The sequence below is a fragment of the Lissotriton vulgaris genome, chromosome 2_2, assembly GCF_964263255.1.
Source record: "Lissotriton vulgaris chromosome 2_2, aLisVul1.2, whole genome shotgun sequence".
In the NCBI taxonomy this organism is placed as follows: domain Eukaryota; kingdom Metazoa; phylum Chordata; class Amphibia; order Caudata; family Salamandridae; genus Lissotriton; species Lissotriton vulgaris.
Genome location: NC_141688.1, coordinates 244,642,454 through 244,654,948, shown reverse-complemented (window position 1 = coordinate 244,654,948; position 12,495 = coordinate 244,642,454). Strand labels below are relative to the sequence as shown.

General features: G+C 42.9%; 1 protein-coding gene across 3 annotated transcripts in view; it reads right to left on the bottom strand.

Moving 5' to 3' along the window:
- The window catches only part of LOC147729286 (intraflagellar transport-associated protein-like), a 262,017-nt gene that overhangs the window by 66,383 nt on the left and 183,139 nt on the right, over nucleotides 1–12,495 (bottom strand). The window lies entirely within an intron of this gene.

Below are 12,495 nucleotides of genomic sequence, written 5' to 3'. Positions count from 1 at the left end.
ATTACAATACAATACAATGGTAAAAAGAGAGCATAAGGAGCAAGGGCTTCCATGCTGATTTGGGTTCCCAGGCCTACTGGCTTTGACAGAGTTTTGGTGGCTTCCCTTTTACTTAGCATGATATTTAGAGCAAGTGAAAGAGGCGGGGGAGATACTTTGGGGCAGCAACTTGTCCCCTAGTTGGCAGCTCTAATGAATGCCATCTATTTAAGACAAAGAACAGCGGTCCGCTCCCCCCAGGGTGGGATGTGGTACATTTGTGGGCATCTACCACACGAGAGAGATGACAAGCAAAGGCAGTGTTGTCCCACATCCTGCACCCCCTTCTATACACACAAATAAAGGCCCACTTGTAAGAGGCAACATTAAACCTGCTTTAAGAGCTCCCAACCAAGGCAGCTAGTGGAACACTTTTCAGAGGCAGGGAGTAGTAACTGAAGATGAAGGGCAGCCAGTAGTAAGGTGATAACAAGATCAGGTGAATACACAAGCTGGGAGTCTCAGGGTACAGGCCAAGGAGATATGAAGGAAGCCCCGGGGGGGGGGGGCAGCATCCTTGCTGCTCAGCCCACACACTCCAGCTGACACTCACGCATCAGCATCCTAATTACACCACACTCACACTGGCCGAACAGCATAGGACAAAACAGTAATGGGAGAACGCATGGCAAAGATGAAGCTACCACACAGAGCTTACAGCAGCTCTTTTCTCTGCCCGTTCTTCTGTGTCTGGGTGTTTCCGCCTCCAGTTCTATACATTCAGCAGCTGTGCTGCTAGAGTGGCCACACCCATGACTGATGTGAGTCTCTCCTAGTGACCCATGTGAGGTGTAACAGGATAACTGCGTCATTACATTCTTCACAGGTCTCTGCTATACCTCATGCACCTTGAAGAAAAAAGTCTCCTCTTTCAGTGGCAGAAACATGTAAACAACATGCTCCCCAGGAGGGCTGGGCCGACCTTGAAGTAGCAACGAATACTTGTCTTCATTCAGAAAGTTGACAGAAACTACGGCCACCCAACTCTGAGGAGTTTCCACAGAGCGCTGAGTAAAATACCCGGTCTAAGCATTGGCAGCCAATAACGAATACAACCTCTCCGTTCATTAGTGAGCTTAGGTACCCAGACACTCCTCCATCATGCAGGCATCCCGTCACTCTTTCTTCAGCTCGTGGATACTCACTCATTAGCAATTAGCACAGGACTCACTCGGACGTTAATCACTCATCCTCAACACAACGAGACCACAAACACACACATCAGTGTCGAGGCACGCTCAGTCGTAAACCACAACGATTTGGCTTTGTCAGTGCTTATTTTGTCTCGTGCTGGGTGCATATATTGTGAATTTAAAATAGGATAGACTGGAAAGAGAGGAATCGGTATATTTATTAGTATCAAATGACGGATCGCTCACAAATGTCCGCACCTCCGTATTAACGCAGTCTGTGATTTGAGTTGCAAAAAGATATGGCTGGTCTTGTGAGATTGTAAGAATGCCGCTGCAGGGACCTACTCCAGACTCCAAAACATCAGGTGTCATCCCAAGTCATTTTCACATTCCTATAGACAGCCATACCTTCTCTCCTCCCCATCCACCCACCGCCACAACCTTCAAACCATCCCAAAAACCTGCTTTGCCGAGCTATGACCTTTCTCTCACTCTGTGTGTTTGCCGCCCCTTTTCTCAGCGGCCCTACTCAGAAGCCCCTCTCCCTTAAGACAGTGATAGCTTTGCCCAGTTCAGGACACTGGCAGCAAAACGTGCTGGTATTACTCTTTAAAGGAGGGTCTTATACAGGGAAGAGCTAGTACTGCCCATTAAAAGTCACCCATGCCCCCTGAGATGGATGGGTCATACCATTTGAGCAATGGGGAATAGATCTGTGCATTACAGGAAGCGCTCCCACTGTGAAGTGCGAATGCTCTTCACTACAGGAAGTGCTCCTGCTGTGAAGTGCCAATACTGTTTATTAAAGGAAGGAACTACTGCTGTGAAGTGTGAATACTGTTCATTACAGAACAAAAGACAGAAGCAATCAGCAGCTGACCAGGGTTAAAATCCCTATTCCTTAAACTAGAGCGCCTAAAAAAATTAGAACTCTCGCGCTGGTGGGATGGGGCTACCCTCACGCAATACTTGTCCAACAAAAAGGTCCCTAGGGGCCTGAGAATCTTATTGTTTCCAACATTTGAAGACCTAGGAGAGGGTCTACTCAAAGAATGGGAAAGCAATTTAGAACATGCCTCTGAGGTCATGATGAGAATATTAATCCGCCATGCTCAGGAGAAGGGCGAAAAACTAATGGCCGAAATTGATGCACTGATAACTGAAATTAATGGTCTGGAACCAAAGGATCTTATTGAAAAAAACTTTGCTATACTAAAAAAGGTGATGGAGGAACATCAGGTATATCTTAAGGAGAAGAAAATGAAAAAAATTAGACGAGATGACAGGGACTATAGAGACGGGCGAATCTACACGTTCGCCAAGAAATTTGATCAAGTCCAAGGGGCAGAAGAAAGAAAAAGGGTGCGCGAAGAAAGGGAAATAAGCGAGGAGGCGCGATCCGAGAGTGGTGCATCTGGTTGTATGTTTAAACAACTACTACCTGAACCACGACTTCCTTAACCACGATTGCCTAACCACGATTTATCTTAACAACTACCTTTTTTTAGCACGACTTCCTTAACCACGAAATGTTATATCTCGTTTTTGACCATTAGATGGCACTATTGTAATTATAATACTTCTAGCGTGAACCTTTCTTTTAAAAAAACGGATCTAAATGTATTATCTTATTATTCTTTTACAACACAAACCGTTATCTCCTTTTTTTTATTTAACTTTTTTTTGTAGGGGGAGACCCCCCACCCCCCCCCCCCCCCCTTTTATCCCTTAATTCTTTGGAGTGATTTTTTACAGGTGCAGAGTGTAGTGGAGAGACTCGTAGTTTAGGGAAGTCGTGCTTAATGAAATTTGTGGTTTTTGTAAGACGTGGTTCCGGCTTCGTTGTTCAGGTAAGTCGTTGTACAATCTTCGTTGTTAAGGATGTTTCCCGGTGCATCTACCACCTCAGTAAATAGCACCAGGTCCAACTCAGTAACAGATCTCCCTTTAGAAGAAGGAGCTTCTTCTTTTCAGAAGGAGCTAGCCAAAATAAGGACGAGCAGCCGTATTCAACAACAAAAAAAGGACCAACCGAAACCCCAAAGGGCTATACAAAGACCAGGAGGGGCGGAAGGCGGGCAAAGGCCAGGTACAGAAACAGGAGCAATACCCAAGACAGGGATGGGAGCCAAACAGAAATAGCAACTTTGTCTATTCCCATCCAAGAAATGTGTGTTCCTGAATGTACTGATGACTTAAAGGTTATTAATCTGTCAAATAAAGTACTTGATGAATATGAACTGGCTGTTTTGAGTAAGGGTCTTAGTTTCTGCCCAGCACAATATGGTGATATGACTGATGTACATGTTGATCTTTTTAAGTTTGTCAGAATGTTAAAACTAAAAGATTTCTTCTCACGCCAAACACCTAAGGTTCCATCACAGAGAGAGGTTACTCCACCAGTACCACACTCAGTGGCAGACATTCGCACGACCCTGTTACTATACAACTTAGATGAAGACCAGGAACAGGACATGTCCACGATGTTAAGGAATCTAGCAATAGAGCAGGATTACAGTATGGAAAGCCATCTTAAATGCAGGACCACGTTCACCCCCACCTTTAATTACCATCCCAATATTGACACCTTTTATGAAAGGGTGTCTGCTGATCTGTATAAACTTGAAGACACCGGAGTACTCTCTACCATTCCTAACCACAACATTTCCGCCTGTCAACGACAGGCCCTTGAAAGACTTAAAGCTGACAAAACTATTGTCATCAAGGAGGCAGATAAAGGCGGGAATGTTGTGGTCATGAATCTTGGTGACTACATGTCTGAAATTGACCGTCAACTTAGTGACACGAGTTGCTATAAACGCATCCCTCATAATCCTATAAATGGAGTAACGGGTATGATAACAGCTAAATTACTAGAATGGAAAGAAACGGGTCTTCTATCTGAAGATGAGCTAAAATATCTTAGGGTAATCAAACCACGTTTTCCATGCATATACATCCTGCCCAAAGTCCACAAGGGGGGGGCATTCCCACCGGGACGTCCGATCATCTCTGGAATTGGGTCCCCTACAGAGAAAATCTCAGAGTTTGTGGATCTCCATTTACAGAAATATGTTATGAACCTTCCATCATATGTCAAAGACAGCAAGGACATCTTAGCAAAGCTCAACAATTTTCAGTGGTCAGAGGAACTTTCATTCGTCACATTTGACGTTGAAAGCCTATACACTTGTATCCATAGAGATATGGGCATTGAGGCACTGCAATCGTTTCTGGACAGGGAACCAGCTGACAAGCATGATTTTAACAACATGTTACTGGACATGACTGATATCATTCTCAGTAATAATTACTTCCTACATGACTCTACCTGGTATCACCAGACCCGTGGTACGGCCATGGGTTCAAAGGCAGCACCATCGTACGCCTGCCTGTTCATGGGTCACTTTGAGAGGGTACATGCCTGGAACAAACGTGCCTCCCCCTGGACCGAACATATTGTGTTCTGGGGGAGGTACATCGACGACATCATCATGTTGTGGTCAGGATCGGTGGAATCCTTGCTGCAGTTCCATGCGTATCTTAACAGCAACAAACACAACGTGAAACTAACCATGACACATAGCAAGGAAACCATTAACTTTCTAGACATCTGCTTTTACGTCACGGAGGGGGTGGTACACAGTAAATTATACAGGAAGGAAACTTCATGTAACTCTGTACTGCACGCAGACAGCGCCCACCCTCGCGCTGTAGTCGAAAACATACCATACGGCGATATGGTGAGACTGCGCAGAAACTGTAGCGAGGAACACACCTATGCCCAAAACCTGGCCAGTGCTAAAAACAGGTTTCTCAAAAGGGGGTACAAACAAAAGATTGTGGACACAGCCATACAGAAAGCAAAGACCCTCTGCAGGGAAGATACTTTAAACACAACATCTAATGCAAGACAACACAAAGACACTGACCGCAGCATCACCTTTACAACTCAATACAATTCCAACAGTAACCGAATTCATAATGTATTGAGGAAACATTGGGAGATACTGCAAAGTGCCTCTGGGTTACGAGACCTCATACCTAACAGATTGCCCATTTCATACAGAAAAGGCAGATCCCTTAGAGATGATTTATGCCACAGCTATGTCACCACCCCACGTGAGTCATGGTTTCCATCAAAACCCTCTGGCTTTTATACATGCGGGTCATGTATTGTCTGCGATTCAGGCTTAAATAAAACAACCAGCTTCACTTATAACACCTCGAAAAACTATAAAATCAACAGCTTTATCAATTGTAACACGACTCATGTGATATATGTTTTGGGGTGTAGCTGTAACATCATTTATGTGGGGAGCACCATCCGCCCTCTAAAAACAAGAATTCAGGAACACAGAAGGGCAATCATTAATAAGGATAAACGCTACCCAGTAAGCTCACACTATGATGAGAAACATCCAAATGACACCTCATTTTGGTTCCATGGTATTGAACACATACCACAGGATAAAAGAGGGGGAGACCGTGAGCTAGCTGTTAGACAAAGGGAAGCTAAATGGATTTGCCGCCTGCGGGCACACAAAGGGGACACAACACAGACAAGGAACTTCACTACTTCTTGATATAACCTCCTCCCCAGCATAACAAACTTCCCTGATTCCATACCTGCAACCCAAATCAGAGGTCTAGCTTCCATTAGAACATAGGAGTCTTTAATGAAACAAATGGAGGGATACTATGTTGCTCTGTAAGATACAAATTGCTGTAACACTTTTTCCTCCATGTTTCTTCTATATTTTTTTTCACAGGTATATCATTGATTTCTCCTATGAAGCTATAATTTCTTGCTTAGGAATATAAATTCTTTACACATTTTGTAACCCCTTTACACTGTAACTCTTGTGCATAGTATATTTCTTGTACAGCCGCTTACAATACTGCCCTAGTTTGTAACACCTATTTTCTTTTTAAAATTGTAGTGTCTTTATAGTAACATCTACTACATCCTGAATCCTTTTGTATGATGCATTTGACGGCTCACTCTGGATATTTTTCCTAAGTGGCAATATCTCCTCTCCGGAGTTTTCACTAGGAATACCCTATTACTTTGGGACTTAGACTGATATGACATCCCACCATACCTAATACTTTTTCTGTCCTTTTACGCACCTATCAGTGGGTACCGACCTCCTAATATCCATCTACTGTTGCTGGCATGCATATTCATCAACCGCAATTCGATCGTTTTCTTAAAAGTAAACATGGATGCCCTTCTACCATTTATTCGCCAACAACTAGTGTGGATTAACCTTTGGCAAACAATGATATTCTGGCGCCGGTTCTTTTCGCTCGAATTTGGCAAATTTTATCAACAGTCGCCCAGCACCACAATAACCGCTCCTTATGTCGATTGGTTGTTGCCTCAACAACATCAGTTGCAAACAACATGGATTTGCACAGTTGATTGGTCTACTTAAGCGTTTGACTGCCCAGCACATTTCATTATTGACTATGCTTTACCGTTATGACATTACACGCCCCTCATACAGATCTACTACACTTAAACAGTAGTAGCCGTTAATGGCATAGACTTTTATATTATAAATGACTTGCGGTGAGGCACTATGGCGGTCAATTTTTTCTCCATATCGAAACTATATGCCCCGCATTCAATCTCAATTCGTCCGAATATTATTAGTCAATAAGATGCATTGACTTTTATATTTGATTTTTCTACTTAAGTGACTGATTTGCCGTCACGTATTTTTATAGTTACTAAAGATTGTATCACCGGCAGCATTCCAAGATGGCCGCCACATTAGCACTAAGATTCCACTGCTTATGGCTTGGTCTGATCTCAACGTCACGTGACCACTTTCCAGTCATGAAGCACCGTGCTTCAAATATGGCGCACGATGAATCCCCGGTGCATCCAGTATTCCACGAGGAGGAGCGGAGGAAAACGGAGGCCTTATCAAAGGTAAGCGACACTGCTAGGTACCTTTGAACTCTCACAAAACGCGCGTTTTTAAGTATATTTATATAAGACCTAATTTTATGTCTTTGATCACCCACAGGCTCCGTTTGCGTTAACTCGCTACCCAAAACCCTACTGCAGCCGGATACTTCACCGGGCAGTCAGAAACCCCCCCTTTTTTCTTCCGGATTTCCCCCGAGGTATACCTTCCGTCTTTTGGGAGACTGGCAGATAAGCGGGGGGACTAACAAATCGGGGCGAGGCTAATAGCTGTTCTAGATAAATATATGTATTCAGCATTTGTCACTTGTTATCTGGATACCCTTGACAATACTGTTTTAAAGATATTGTCACACTGCCTAATGCCTTTTTACACAAGGCTTGTTACTGTAAAACATTTGTGATATTGCAACCCTTTTCTCGTAACTTCAATTAAGTGCATGCTGCCCAAATCAGAAGGGCAGTTATCTAATGCCGCCTAAACTAACCACCATGTAGCTCTGTCACTCAGCATATTCATAGGAGGGGGCCCAAACAGATCATTATAAATGGGGGCATCCCTTGGGGATCAAAAGACACAATTTGATCCACGATACCCGTATACATGGGCAAAAATTCTTTCTTTTTTTATAGTTTAGGACTATGAATTCAAGGATGCCCTTTTCCATCGTGATACTTATAGGGCTAACATCTATATATCCTCTTAATTTCTTATACAAAGGGGTCCGGAACATTCTTCTTCGTTTGACTTGTATGAGTGACAGTGACCAGAAACTCCGGGGGGACTTGGATCAGCACTCTACTTGGAAAGAAGTACAAAACAGCTTGCAGGTATTATATACCCCTTGCTTCAATATAACCTTCCAAAAGGGACCTTTGGAATCGCCACTTTGATCATCCCCTATTATATGTCTATCAATAGAAGGCATCATTTGGTTTTTAAAATATAAAAAAAAGATTAGAAACTTAGATTTGTTAAGTCCTTCAATTTTCATATTGTAAATACCTAGAAGTGAGGTTCATCATAGCTATACTTTTTGTCTGCTCCCCTCCCCCCATGATTATAAACAGGATCCCTATGTTCCCGCAAGAACGATTGGACTCATCTAATATAAATTTCTTTGCTCACTTTTTGTATAATATTCTCATTATAGGCACATATTGTGACCTACCGTGACCGTCTTACACACTGTTCTTGAAGAAGTACGACCGTGATAAACTGTCTATACATGGTGAGCGGCAGCAGTTTTCTCAACTCTCCCTTTACGTATTTTAGGGTCACTTGGACCCGTGCACTTTGGATCTTATCTTTTCACCAAGGATCGTTTTTTATCTTGGTTTTCACTTGGTTGTTTTGGACTCTAGGTTTGAAAACAGGGTAGTGGGATCACATTCCTTCACCTTGACCTCTTCTTTCTATGCTGGGACCAAGGGCTTTTTTGATTCACACCTCTTTCCCTTTCTCTTTCCCTGTTCACAATTGTCCGTATGACTTGAACACTTGCACTTTTCGGATGTCTAATTCTCCAATAGGCATGGTGTTGTGTTTTTAATCAGGACCAAACATTTTGGCCTGTGCTGGCCATGTGATCGCATAGTACCGGTGAGGGGGTATATGCTTTCACTAGGTAATTTTAAACTTAAATTTGTCACTTAGGAGATTTATAACTTGGTTAATAAGTTTTGATCTATGGGTGTGTAATTTAATGCAATTTGGCTTGGACTATTGCCCTTCTTGGGTGAATGTCTTTTTAATATTTGTTAAATACTTATACCTGTTAATGTATTTTTGCAGCCCTGATGAAATTCCCAAGGCACGAATAGGGAATGAAACGCGTTGGCTGTGCCGCTGTACATGAAAATAAAGAATACTTTTATAAATAAGAACTGAAGATCTACAATTCCTTTTTGGACTCTCTTACATTATTGACTTCACTGTGTGCGCCTCTCTGCTCTTATACAACCATTGGTCTGATATACATCCTTGGCAGCGGATGGTGAGAGTAGCCGCACCGCCTAATAATTCTGAAACAGACGAAGTGGATGTGCGAAACCCTGATCAGCTGCTGATTGCTTCTGTCTTTTGTTTAGTTATCTAAATTGACTGTTTTGCACTTCACTTGATTCAGAAAAAACCTATTGTTTCATTATAATGCCTAATTTTGCAGATGGGAGGGAGGAAATGGCTTTCAACCTTTTTGGTCCCAATAGATCCAATGAGACCGCTACTCCGGCTGAAACCGGCAAACCGAGCTTAAAATCCCTATTCCTTAAACTAGAGCGCCTAAAAAAATTAGAACTCTCGCGCTGGTGGGATGGGGCTACCCTCACGCAATACTTGTACAACAAAAAGGTCCCTAGGTGCCTGAGAATCTTATTGTTTCCAACATTTGAAGACCTAGGAGAGGGTCTACTCAAAGAATGGGAAAGCAATTTAGAACATGCCTCTGAGGTCATGATGAGAATATTAATCCGTCATGCTCAGGAGAAGGGCGAAAAACTAATGGCCGAAATTGATGCACTGATAACTGAAATTAATGGTCTGGAACCAAAGGATTTTATTGAAAAAAACTTTGCTATACTAAAAAAGGTGATGGAGGAACATCAGGTATATCTTAAGGAGAAGAAAATGAAAAAAATTAGACGAGATGACAGGGACTATAGAGACGGGCGAATCTACACGTTCGCCAAGAAATTTGATCAAGTCCAAGGGGCAGAAGAAAGAAAAAGGGTGCGCGAAGAAAGGGAAATAAGCGAGGAGGCGCGATCCGAGAGTGGTGCATCTGGTTGTATGTTTAAACAACTACTACCTGAACCACGACTTCCTTAACCACGATTGCCTAACCACGATTTATCTTAACAACTACCTTTTTTTAGCACGACTTCCTTAACCACGAAATGTTATATCTCGTTTTTGTCCATTAGATGGCACTATTGTAATTATAATACTTCTAGCGTGAACCTTTCTTTTAAAAAAACGGATCTAAATGTATTATCTTATTATTCTTTTACAACACAAACCGTTATCTCCTTTTTTTTATTTAACTTTTTTTTGTGGGGGGAGACCCCCCCCCCCCCCCCCTTTTATCCCTTAATTCTTTGGAGTGATTTTTTACAGGTGCATAGTGTAGTGGAGAGACTCGTAGTTTAGGGAAGTCGTGCTTAATGAAATTTGTGGTTTTTGTAAGACGTGGTTCCGGCTTTGTTGTTCAGGTAAGTCGTTGTACAATCTTCGTTGTTAAGGATGTTTCCCGGTGCATCTACCACCTCAGTAAATAGCACCAGGTCCAACTCAGTAACAGATCTCCCTTTAGAAGAAGGAGCTTCTTCTTTTCAGAAGGAGCTAGCCAAAATAAGGACGAGCAGCCGTATTCAACAACAAAAAAAGGACCAACCGAAACCCCAAAGGGCTATACAAAGACCAGGAGGGGCGGAAGGCGGGCAAAGGCCAGGTACAGAAACAGGAGCAATACCCAAGACAGGGATGGGAGCCAAACAGAAATAGCAACTTTGTCTATTCCCATCCAAGAAATGTGTGTTCCTGAATGTACTGATGACTTAAAGGTTATTAATCTGTCAAATAAAGTACTTGATGAATATGAACTGGCTGTTTTGAGTAAGGGTCTTAGTTTCTGCCCAGCACAATATGGTGATATGACTGATGTACATGTTGATCTTTTTAAGTTTGTCAGAATGTTAAAACTAAAAGATTTCTTCTCACGCCAAACACCTAAGGTTCCATCACAGAGAGAGGTTACTCCACCAGTACCACACTCAGTGGCAGACATTCGCACGACCCTGTTACTATACAACTTAGATGAAGACCAGGAACAGGACATGTCCACGATGTTAAGGAATCTAGCAATAGAGCAGGATTACAGTATGGAAAGCCATCTTAAATTCAGGTCCACGTTCACCCCCACCTTTAATTACCATCCCAATATTGACACCTTTTATGAAAGGGTGTCTGCTGATCTGTATAAACTTGAAGACACCGGAGTACTCTCTACCATTCCTAACCACAACATTTCCGCCTGTCAACGACAGGCCCTTGAAAGACTTAAAGCTGACAAAACTATTGTCATCAAGGAGGCAGATAAAGGCGGGAATGTTGTGGTCATGAATCTTGGTGACTACATGTCTGAAATTGACCGTCAACTTAGTGACACGAGTTGCTATAAACGCATCCCTCATAATCCTATAAATGGAGTAACGGGTATGATAACAGCTAAATTACTAGAATGGAAAGAAACGGGTCTTCTATCTGAAGATGAGCTAAAATATCTTAGGGTAATCAAACCACGTTTTCCATGCATATACATCCTGCCCAAAGTCCACAAGGGGGGGGCATTCCCACCGGGACGTCCGATCATCTCTGGAATTGGGTCCCCTACAGAGAAAATCTCAGAGTTTGTGGATCTCCATTTACAGAAATATGTTATGAACCTTCCATCATATGTCAAAGACAGCAAGGACATCTTAGCAAAGCTCAACAATTTTCAGTGGTCAGAGGAACTTTCATTCGTCACATTTGACGTTGAAAGCCTATACACTTGTATCCATAGAGATATGGGCATTGAGGCACTGCAATCGTTTCTGGACAGGGAACCAGCTGACAAGCATGATTTTAACAACATGTTACTGGACATGACTGATATCATTCTCAGTAATAATTACTTCCTACATGACTCTACCTGGTAACACCAGACCCGTGGCACGGCCATGGGTTCAAAGGCAGCACCATCGTACGCCTGCCTGTTCATGGGTCACTTTGAGAGGGTACATGCCTGGAACAAACGTGCCTCCCCCTGGACCGAACATATTGTGTTCTGGGGGAGGTACATCGACGACATCATCATGTTGTGGTCAGGATCGGTGGAATCCTTGCTGCAGTTCCATGCGTATCTTAACAGCATCAAACACAACGTAAAACTAACCATGACACATAGCAAGGAAACCATTAACTTTCTAGACATCTGCTTTTACGTCACGGAGGGGGTGGTACACAGTAAATTATACAGGAAGGAAACTTCATGTAACTCTGTACTGCACGCAGACAGCGCCCACCCTCGCGCTGTAGTCGAAAACATACCATACGGCGAGATGGTGAGACTGCGCAGAAACTGTAGCGAGGAACACACCTATGCCCAAAACCTGGCCAGTGCTAAAAACAGGTTTCTCAAAAGGGGGTACAAACAAAAGATTGTGGACACAGCCATACAGAAAGCAAAGACCCTCTGCAGGGAAGATACTTTAAACACAACATCTAATGCAAGACAACACAAAGACACTGACCGCAGCATCACCTTTACAACTCAATACAATTCCAACAGTAACCGAATTCATAATGTATTGAGGAAACATTGGGAGATACTGCAAAGT